The following is a 9,664-nucleotide window of genomic DNA, read 5'->3' as shown; positions in this document are numbered from 1 at the left end:
TACCACCTCAAAACAACTATATATTAATGTATTAAGCAAAATAGACTCACCCGTAATATCTGACTCTGAAATAAGTAATATTGAAAACTAATTTAAAAATCTAGATCTATAGATAAACAAGATTAGAGGAGATCATATTAATAATTTTTCGGCTATAGATTCAAAACAGCATGTCTCTATTACTTGTAATTAGTATCCCAGACCTACTCCACCGTATATGCAATTCGAGGAAAGAGAACATATAGTAAGATCAGCCTTCGCACCAGATGTATTATACGAATGGAATATAGACGGATTATCTGAATATGTAATACTAAATAATTTTCAAGAAATGATTATGGTAGCCAACGTCTATAAAAGTAACAGAAAAACTGATCATCAGGTAGTACACATTATTGTTACAGGATTTACTGGCCAACTAAAGGGTTGGTGGGATCATTACCTTTCATATGATGAAAGGTCACGAATATTAACAGCTTATAAATATGATGAAAATATGCAAATAATTAAAACAGAAAATGATTTACCCCTAGAAGATGCTGTCAATACATTAATATATGCATTAACTAAACACTTTATTGGTGATCCCGTTCAATTTAAAGAAAGAACTAGTGATTTATTGATTAATCTTAAATGCCCTCAATTATCTGATTTTCGTTAGTATAAAGATGTATTTCTAACTAAAGTTATGATCATAAATGATTGCCAACAGCCATACTGGAAGGAAAAGTTCATAGTCGGACTTCCATATTACTTCGCCCAAAAGGTACGAGAATCATTATTAAGATCAGACGGTACTATTGATTTTTATAATCTCACATATGATGATATAATAAGTAAAATTAACGATTAACTATGTGCAACGATTTAAGATTAAAAAAGCAAATAGAAAAAGAAAAGAAGTTTGCTAGAAAGGAATTAGGTACTTTTTGTGAACAATTTGGTTATACTCCTTTATTAGCCCCCTCAAGAAGACACAAAAAAGGAAAAAGAGTTTATAAGAATTATTTCAATGAAAAATGAAAATACAGAAAATCTTATAAAAAGACAAAAGACAAACCAATATATAATAAGCCACTAAAAAGTCCTAAAAAGACTAATAAAAAGAAAAAGCAGATTGTTTGTTATAAATGCAGAAAAATAGGATATTATAAATCAAATTGTAAAGTCAAACAACAAATTAATGAATTAGATATATTCGAAACACTAAAAGACAAATTAATAGACATTTTTATAATACATTCAAGTGAAGATGAGGTTAGTTCTTCTTCAGAAAAAGAAATTTATCAATTAAAAGAATCAAGTTTTTCAGAACAATCTTCTGATAGTGAATTAGAAGAAAATGAAGTACCTATTTGTAATTGTCTAGATAAGGATAATTGCATTTGTAACAAAACTATTAATGTACTTTCAAAATAAGAAGACATTATACTAGAATTAATAGACAAAATCAACAACCCTCAAGAAAGAAAAGATTATTTAGAAAAATTAAAAGATACATTTAATTATCAAAATACTACAATAACTTCACCCTCAATACCTTACAATTTTTCAGAAATAATAGGAAGATTTAAAACTGACAAACAGAAAATTACGATTCAAGATATACAACAAGAAATCAGTGAGATAAAACAAGAAATTAGAAATTTAAAAACATCCAATCTTAAATTAGAAGTTTCAAACGAACAACTACTACAAGAAATTATATTATTAAAAATAGAAAAAAATGGAAAGAATCTTCAGGATGAAAAACATAAAATTGAACAGGGAGAATGTTCAACATTAGATGAAACGGACAATTTCATTAATATTCTTGATAAGATAAATTTTTAAAAATGGTATGTTGAAGTAACAGTTTCAATTAATCAAGAATTCTCTTTCACTACAATTGCCCTATTAGATATAGGAGCGGACTTAAATTGTATACAAGAGGGATTAATACCTTCTAAATATTTTGAAAAAATAAAAGAAACATTATCTCAAGCTAATGGAACAAAATTGAATATAAATTATAAATTATCCAATAAACATAACTGTATAATGGACTTTGCTTTAAAACAATATTCATTTTAGTAAAAAATATTAATACCAAAGTAATATTAGGAAATCCCTTTCTTGCACTACTTTACCCTTTCTCTGTAACAGAAGAAGAAATTTCTACTAAAATACTTGGACAAGAGATATAATTTAAATTCCTATTTCCCCCGGTACCAAAAAAATTAACTTTTTAAAGAAAATTTCATTAATCAGATAGGTTAATTTTTTAACAAAAAATAGAATTAGAATAAAGGAAAACCAAATAAACTTCTTAAAATAAGAATTAAAATATAAAAGAATTCGAGAACAGTTAAAAGACTCATTATTAACCCAAAAAATTGATAATTTCAAAATTACAATTGAAAATGAAATATGCTCTAATCTGCCCAATGCCTTCTGGAACAGAAACAACACATAGTTGAATTACCCTATAAAAAAGAGTTTTCTGAGAAAAACATTCCAACCAAGGCTAGACCTATCCAAATGAATAATGAATTACTAGAATATTGTAAAAAAGAAATTAATGATTTAAAAACAAAAGGATTATTATGGAAAAGTAAATTACCATGGAGTTGTGCTGTCTTTTATATCCAAAAACAGGCAGAATTAGAAAGAGGAGTTCCTCGTTTAGTAATAAATTATAAACCCTTAAATAAGGTATTACAATGGATTAGATACCCAATTCCTAATAAAAAAGATTTATTATCCCGATTATATAATGTTACAGTATTCTCAAAATTCGACATGAAAAGTGATTTTTGGCAAATCCAAATTGCTGAAAAGGATCGATATAAAACAGTCTTCACAGTCCCCTTTGGACATTTTGAATGGAATGTTATGCCATTTGGATTAAAAAATGCCCCTAGTGAATTTCAAAATATTATGAACGAAATATTTACTCCTTTTACTTATTTTTCAATAGTTTATATAGATGATGTATTAATATTTTCTTCATCTATTGAACAATATTGGAAACATTTAAATATTTTTGTTCAAGTTATCAAACAAAATGGATTAGTTGTCTTATCATCAAAAATAAAACTATTTCAAGAAAAAATTCGATTCCTTGGGCATGTAATTTATCAAGGAACTATTACACCAATTAGTAGAGCAATAGAATTTGCTGATAAATTTTCAGATGAAATAAAAGACAAATCAATTACAGAGATTTCTAAGAAGTCTCAACTATGTTACAGATTTTTACCAATCTCTCAGACTATTATGTAAACCATTATTTAAAAGATTAAAAAAGAATCCACCTCTTTAGACAGAAAAACATACTAATATCATAAAACAAATTAAAGCCCATATTAAGAAATTACCATACTTAGGACTTCCATCTCCTCATACTTTTAAAATTGTTGAAACAGATGCCTCTGATATTGGATACGGAGGAATTATGAAACAAAAATTATCATCCAACTTGGAACAAATAGTTTGATTCCATTCAGGATGTTGGAATCCTACTCAAAAGAATTATAGTACTATTAAAAAATAAATTTTAGCTATTGTATTATGTATTTCCAAATTTCAAGATGATTTGTTGAACCAAAATTTTTTACTTAGAATAGATTGTAAATCAGCCAAGAAAGTTTTAATTAAAGATGTGAAAAATATGGCTGCCAAGCAAATATTTGCCAGATGGCAAGCTATATTAAGTATTTTTTATTTTGATATTGAGCATATTAAAGGAGAATCTAATTTTCTTCCTGATTTTCTATCCCGAGAATTCTTACAGGGAAAATCATGTCATCTTCAAAGTCCAAAATAAAGTCCAAATCCTCATACGCACGCTCGCCATCTCCTCCTTATCCTTCACTTTATCTTTCTTCAACTCCAAGACCTTATACGGTATTGGGGTCATTACCACAAAATATTAGACCTTCTTACAATCCATTTTCACTACTAGCCTCTCCAAAATTACCAACCTACTCCAAAACTGTTTCTCCTTCTTCTCATTCTCCTTCCCAAATTATTAATCCCCCATTATTATCTCAGCCTTCTTCATCTCCTATTATTATCAAATCTCATTGGCATCCAGTCTTTCCTATTGAATCTGAAATTCAACATCTGTTTGAACCTCAGAAATTACTTGATGCCTTTCTCCTATCAAACTGGCATTATGTTCCACAAAACATTAAGAAAACCCAGCATTTTTATGAATTTATATTAGTAGATACTGACTCAATTATTCTCTCAGAAATTCCTTGTTCCCTTCAAACTCAACCTTCTCCACCTGCGTCTCCAATTATTGCTTTTCATAAAGTCACTATCAAACAAGTTCTCACCCTAGAACAATGGAAAAAATCACTATTTAACAAGAAAATTCTCTCATCCCTATGATCCTCCTTATTATGATTATTACGATTATCATCAAGCATGAACAAAAATATTTTTAAAACAAAACAAAAATTTGCATCATTCATGGTTCCTTCATTTTGATAAATTATAGGAAATTAAAACACTTCCGAAATGGTTTTCACTATGGTGGGAATATTATGGATCCGAGCCTCTTCTCCTTCCTCTTCCCCTTCAAGAAAGTCTCCAAAATTTTATTTCACAAAATGACATCCACTAGCATTAAACCGTTGTTCACCCATTTTGCTCTTCTTTCTCAAAACAAAATGAAATTGGATTATGAAATGAGAATACGTTATCAAACCTCATCCCTCTCTCAAAACCATTATGTTCCTAGCCCGCCAAGTTTCCATCAAATGGTGGGAAAAATACAATTATGATCATGTATTGAAGATGTTTTCAAAAGTTACCAAAACTCCGGAAGTCCTAGTCCAACGAAGCAGATTTAAAGCACAATTAGCATCCATTACAAACAAGAAAGATTTGAAAAAATTAGTTGATGTAATGTCACAAATATCAGACAGTGATGATGAAGAAGAATCACAACCAAGATTATCTCCACTACAGCAACCCGCATTATCACCAGCCCATCAGGCCTCTCCTTCTCAACAGGCCTCTCAATTTCAGGGTAATGAAGCTGCATCTCATTCTTAAGATTATTCACCTTACCATTCGGTACAACTGATGGATTCTCAAGATCCGTTTGAACTGGAATCAACAAATTATGATCCTTAGAATATGTGATTCCAAAAGATTATTATCTGACTAACCAGCATGACATGCAGAAATTGTCAGAATATTATCCCTCTAGAAAGTTATTCGTGACAGATTATTGCCCAGCAAAGCGACAAATAATTCTGTACAAAATTACGTGTTCTGTACTATGTTTGTTTTTAGCGTCGGTTGATACTGTTCTTGTCTTTAATGTCGGCCGGTACTGTGTTTGTCTTTAGCGTCGGCTGATACTGTTCTTATGACGGCTGGTACTGTTCATGTATTATTAAAATTACTGTTTTAGTGTCTATATAAAGGGGTTCACGAGGCAAGAAGGGCATTTAGAATTTCTAATCTGAAACCCCTTCCTTTCTCGCCTAAACCTCTCCAGTCTAGTCCTGTCCTCATCTCTTTATAAATCTTTCAATTGTCATTCCCTTATGTCTTCAGCTTCCAACTTTTTTGAGAATTAATCTCTTTGTAAGTATTATATTCTTAATAAAGAAGTTTATTTCATATCTCTTTTCTTCAATTTTTATATCCTCATGCATATGGTCGGTTATACCGCCTGCCTTCTTTGCTATCATGCATATGGCCGGTCTTACCGCCTATTATTTTAATATCATATTATTCTAAATTAATATCATATTATACTAAATTAATATCATATTCTTCTACATGGGAAATACGTCTTTGGTATCAGAGCCATTGGTGATAGTATTGTTATTGCTATAGTTATTGATAATATATAATATACTAGTTTAATATATAATATATTATAGATTATTAATATATTATTATAATTATCTATAATATATAATATATACTATAGCAACTAATTAAAAGTATAGATTACAATTTACTTATATGCTATATACTATACTAACTTTATAGATCACTAACTATATACTATAGATAACTATACTATATTATATATACTATAATAACTATATATACTATACTAAAAGTTTATATATTTATAAATATATATTTAGTATTATTATATATTAGTATTAGTAATATAATTAGAAATATATTAGTATAATCACTGTTTGAACCGATTTCTTGTCGGTTCAAACAACATTTGTGAGTATAATAACCATTCGAACATAGTTTTTTATTGTTCGAACGAGACGTTATGGACATCATATGCCCAGTTCAAATAGATTGTCATTTATGTTTCCAGTTCGAACAAATATCCCTCAAGAGCTCAGATCGCCCCTTCACAGCTTTGCCACTCATCCGCCACTCATCCATCGTAGCAAGCCCACATTTAAACTTCTAAGAGGTATGGGTCAAGTCTCTACATCTATTGTTTTATTTTTTGTTCAAATGGGTTGTGTTTTGGGGGGTATGGATTTCAAATCCGAAATCTCTCATTTTGGTGTTTCCTGTAGAACTAACACCAAAATAATCGGTAGAAATGATGGGGATTCAATCCTTAATCATTTTTACCGATTAAAACCAAGGATCCTCACTAGATTGCATTTTTTCGTTTGGGGCTAAGTCAACTCAGCCATGGATGTTTGTCGTGTTCCCTTTCAAACGGACTCTAAACCATTTGAACGCTCAATTGCCAAACATATATATTTCTGTTTGAACAAATTAATTTCATTCAAATGAACTCAAATTTCCTGTTCGAATGAACAGAACATTCCGTTCGAATAGAGATTTTTTTAGTTCGAACTATGAAGTTACAATTTAGATGGTTAGTTTGAAAAGATTATGTTTTGTTCGAACGAATTATTTCAATTCAGTTCAATATAGTATAATTCTTCAATAATATAATTACACAATTATTTTAATTATATTCTTACTTTCCTTGTGGTTAAACAGTATACTAATGGCAACAAGTGGAAGAAAACGTGGGAGAGATCAGACCAGCCAAAGTAGTGGAGCAGTTCATGCTCAAGAGACGAGGCCTATACTTGTTGAGCGGGAGATCATTCTGGATGACTTTTACGATCTTGCATGGAAGGGACGAAGCATATAGTCCATCATCATCGACCGAAGATGGACATCGATCTGTCAGCAGAGAGGGACTACATATCCGGAGATGGTCGGTGAGTTTTACCGTGCCATGAGAGAGCATGACGTTGAAGCTCTGTGTTACAGCTTAACGGGTCTGGGGAATGACTATTACTTTATCTCCCCGCATTATTGCTGAGTTTCTTGATCCTCCACAAATGGCCGACACATATCCTGTAGCAGTTGCAATGGCTACACCGGGAGCATCGGCTACATCATCTAATTCGGGCATACCGGCCGCATCCTAATCGCTAGCGCAGAATGTAGAGCTAGATGCTAGTTCGAATGATAGTGAGGACGAGAATCTACCTGATAATGGTCTCACAAACAATCAGGTTCGTCAGCTAGTGCAAGACCTTTCGACTCCTCCATATGATGGGAGCAAGGTGATCCGATAGGTCGACTGTATAGCATTTTTCATAATGCTTAATTTGATTATTGGGTATAACATCGATCCGAAAAAACACAAGACTAATTTTGAAATCGAGCGAGTTAGATTTTTGTTGCGGATAGCACAGGGGAAGTCGATTGATCTTGCATTGTATTTCTTCCTCTACATTCGATTGGAGTCACGCTATTCCAGTGGAAGTAGTCTATCATTTGCACTGCTGATATCTAACCTCCTATACTTCGATCGGGGGTTATAGTGTCTAGGACTAAACGGAGGTCGCCACAGATGGGGCCCTTTAACAAGATAACATTCATCAAGAGCAATGAGCACTTGCAGAAGACTGCAGCAGAACAACTTAGTGGCACGTCGACCGATCCAGTTTCTAGTAGTACTGTTGGTGTTGAGAGACAGCCTACTGGGGCTATTTTGGATCAGGTACGAGCTCTGTTTGTGCAATTTATTGAGCTCATCATGGAGAAACTTAGGGATCTAGATGGATGCATTAAAATGTTATAAGATGATTTTGATCTACTTAGCAAATAGATCGTTTTAGTTATTATTTTACTTTTTTATGTTGTATCGAACATTATATATTTGAGATGATAATGTATGGTTTTTATTTTTAGTGTTTGCTACCTTGTTTATTTTTTTCATTTTACTTACCGTTTATGATAATATAACAAATGACATTATCTTTAAAGTTATATTTATATAAATTTAACATAAAATAAATCACTATCAAATTTTGAAATTAATTACATAAAATTAATTTATGAATTTATAAATATTTTAACTTACCTTAAATAATAATATATAATATATACATGTCTTATATTTTGAAAATGATAACAATTTAATGGAGAAAATATTTATTACTTTAATGAAAAAAATATATACACAAATTAATGATGATAAACAATTTTTATATAATTTCCAACCAAATTAGTCATTCAAATGAATAAATGTGGTGTTCGAACTGGTTCGAATGATATTTTTTTGTTCAAACAATCCAGCAACCTTTCCATCACATTTTCCCACCAAATCTCTTTCATTCGAACAAATAAATGTAAGGTCGAATGGTTATGAACTTTCCCTAAGAAAAATAAATTAATTTTCCGCCAAGATTATTATTCGAATAGATTATATACTGTTCGGATAAACATTAATTCCCTGTTCGAATCTATTTTGTCATGTTCGAACGGTTTTTCATTTTTGAAATGATCTTGTTCGTCACAAAATATCTAATCCGAATGGATTTTTATCTGATCGAACAAATTTACAAACTCAACCAAGTTTTGAGATGAAATTCAATAATTACTTTTAGGAATGAAATCTAATTCGTTCCTAACAAATTTCATCCCTGAAAGTGAAATTTCTTGTAGTGATAATACATGGAATTGAACAAAATTTGTATCCATTTTCAACAACTATAGCAAGACTTGTTCTAGAACACATGCATGCATGCAGTTTCATCCGATCGAAACTTCCAATTTCAACCCAAGCGACCAACTAGTTCTATATTGGGTTCTAATATTATTCCTAGATATATATTTGTTTTAATATGATCATGACCATTCATTTCTCTCATGTAAAGTATATTATATTTCTTGTAAAATATATATCCCTGATCTGGTCTTCCATATGGAGCTCATGGAAAGATAAAATAGAAGTCTCATTCAAAAGTTAAATCCTAGAGCGCAGTGCGTTGATCATCAGACGGTCTAATTGAATTCTCTCAATGACCATATATATATATATGGTGACCGAACCATATTCTAGATTAGGCTATGAATGTAAATTAAAGTAGTACCTACTGCGCGCACTCGCGCGCAGCTGCTATGTATTCCGGCCTGTACGTACGTACGTACGTACTCAATGAAGCTAGATTCAACCAGCACTAACATATATACGTTATACAGATCAAGTTAATAATTTGTTATGGAAAATATTTCTCGAACCGAAAAAATTAGGACTGTTCATCTAGATTTCAACCTGAAAATTTAGGTATATCTGGACCAGAACCCGAGTTTCAAACTTGAGCTAGAATCCGGATTAAAATCGGTTTTTAAAAATCTAGAACTCGGGTTTCTTGCACATTTTTTTTTAAAAATCAAAGCTTACATATTATGAATATTT

Source organism: Juglans microcarpa x Juglans regia, chromosome 3S (assembly GCF_004785595.1).
Source record: "Juglans microcarpa x Juglans regia isolate MS1-56 chromosome 3S, Jm3101_v1.0, whole genome shotgun sequence".
Taxonomy (NCBI): domain Eukaryota; kingdom Viridiplantae; phylum Streptophyta; class Magnoliopsida; order Fagales; family Juglandaceae; genus Juglans; species Juglans microcarpa x Juglans regia.
This window is presented reverse-complemented; position numbering follows the sequence as displayed.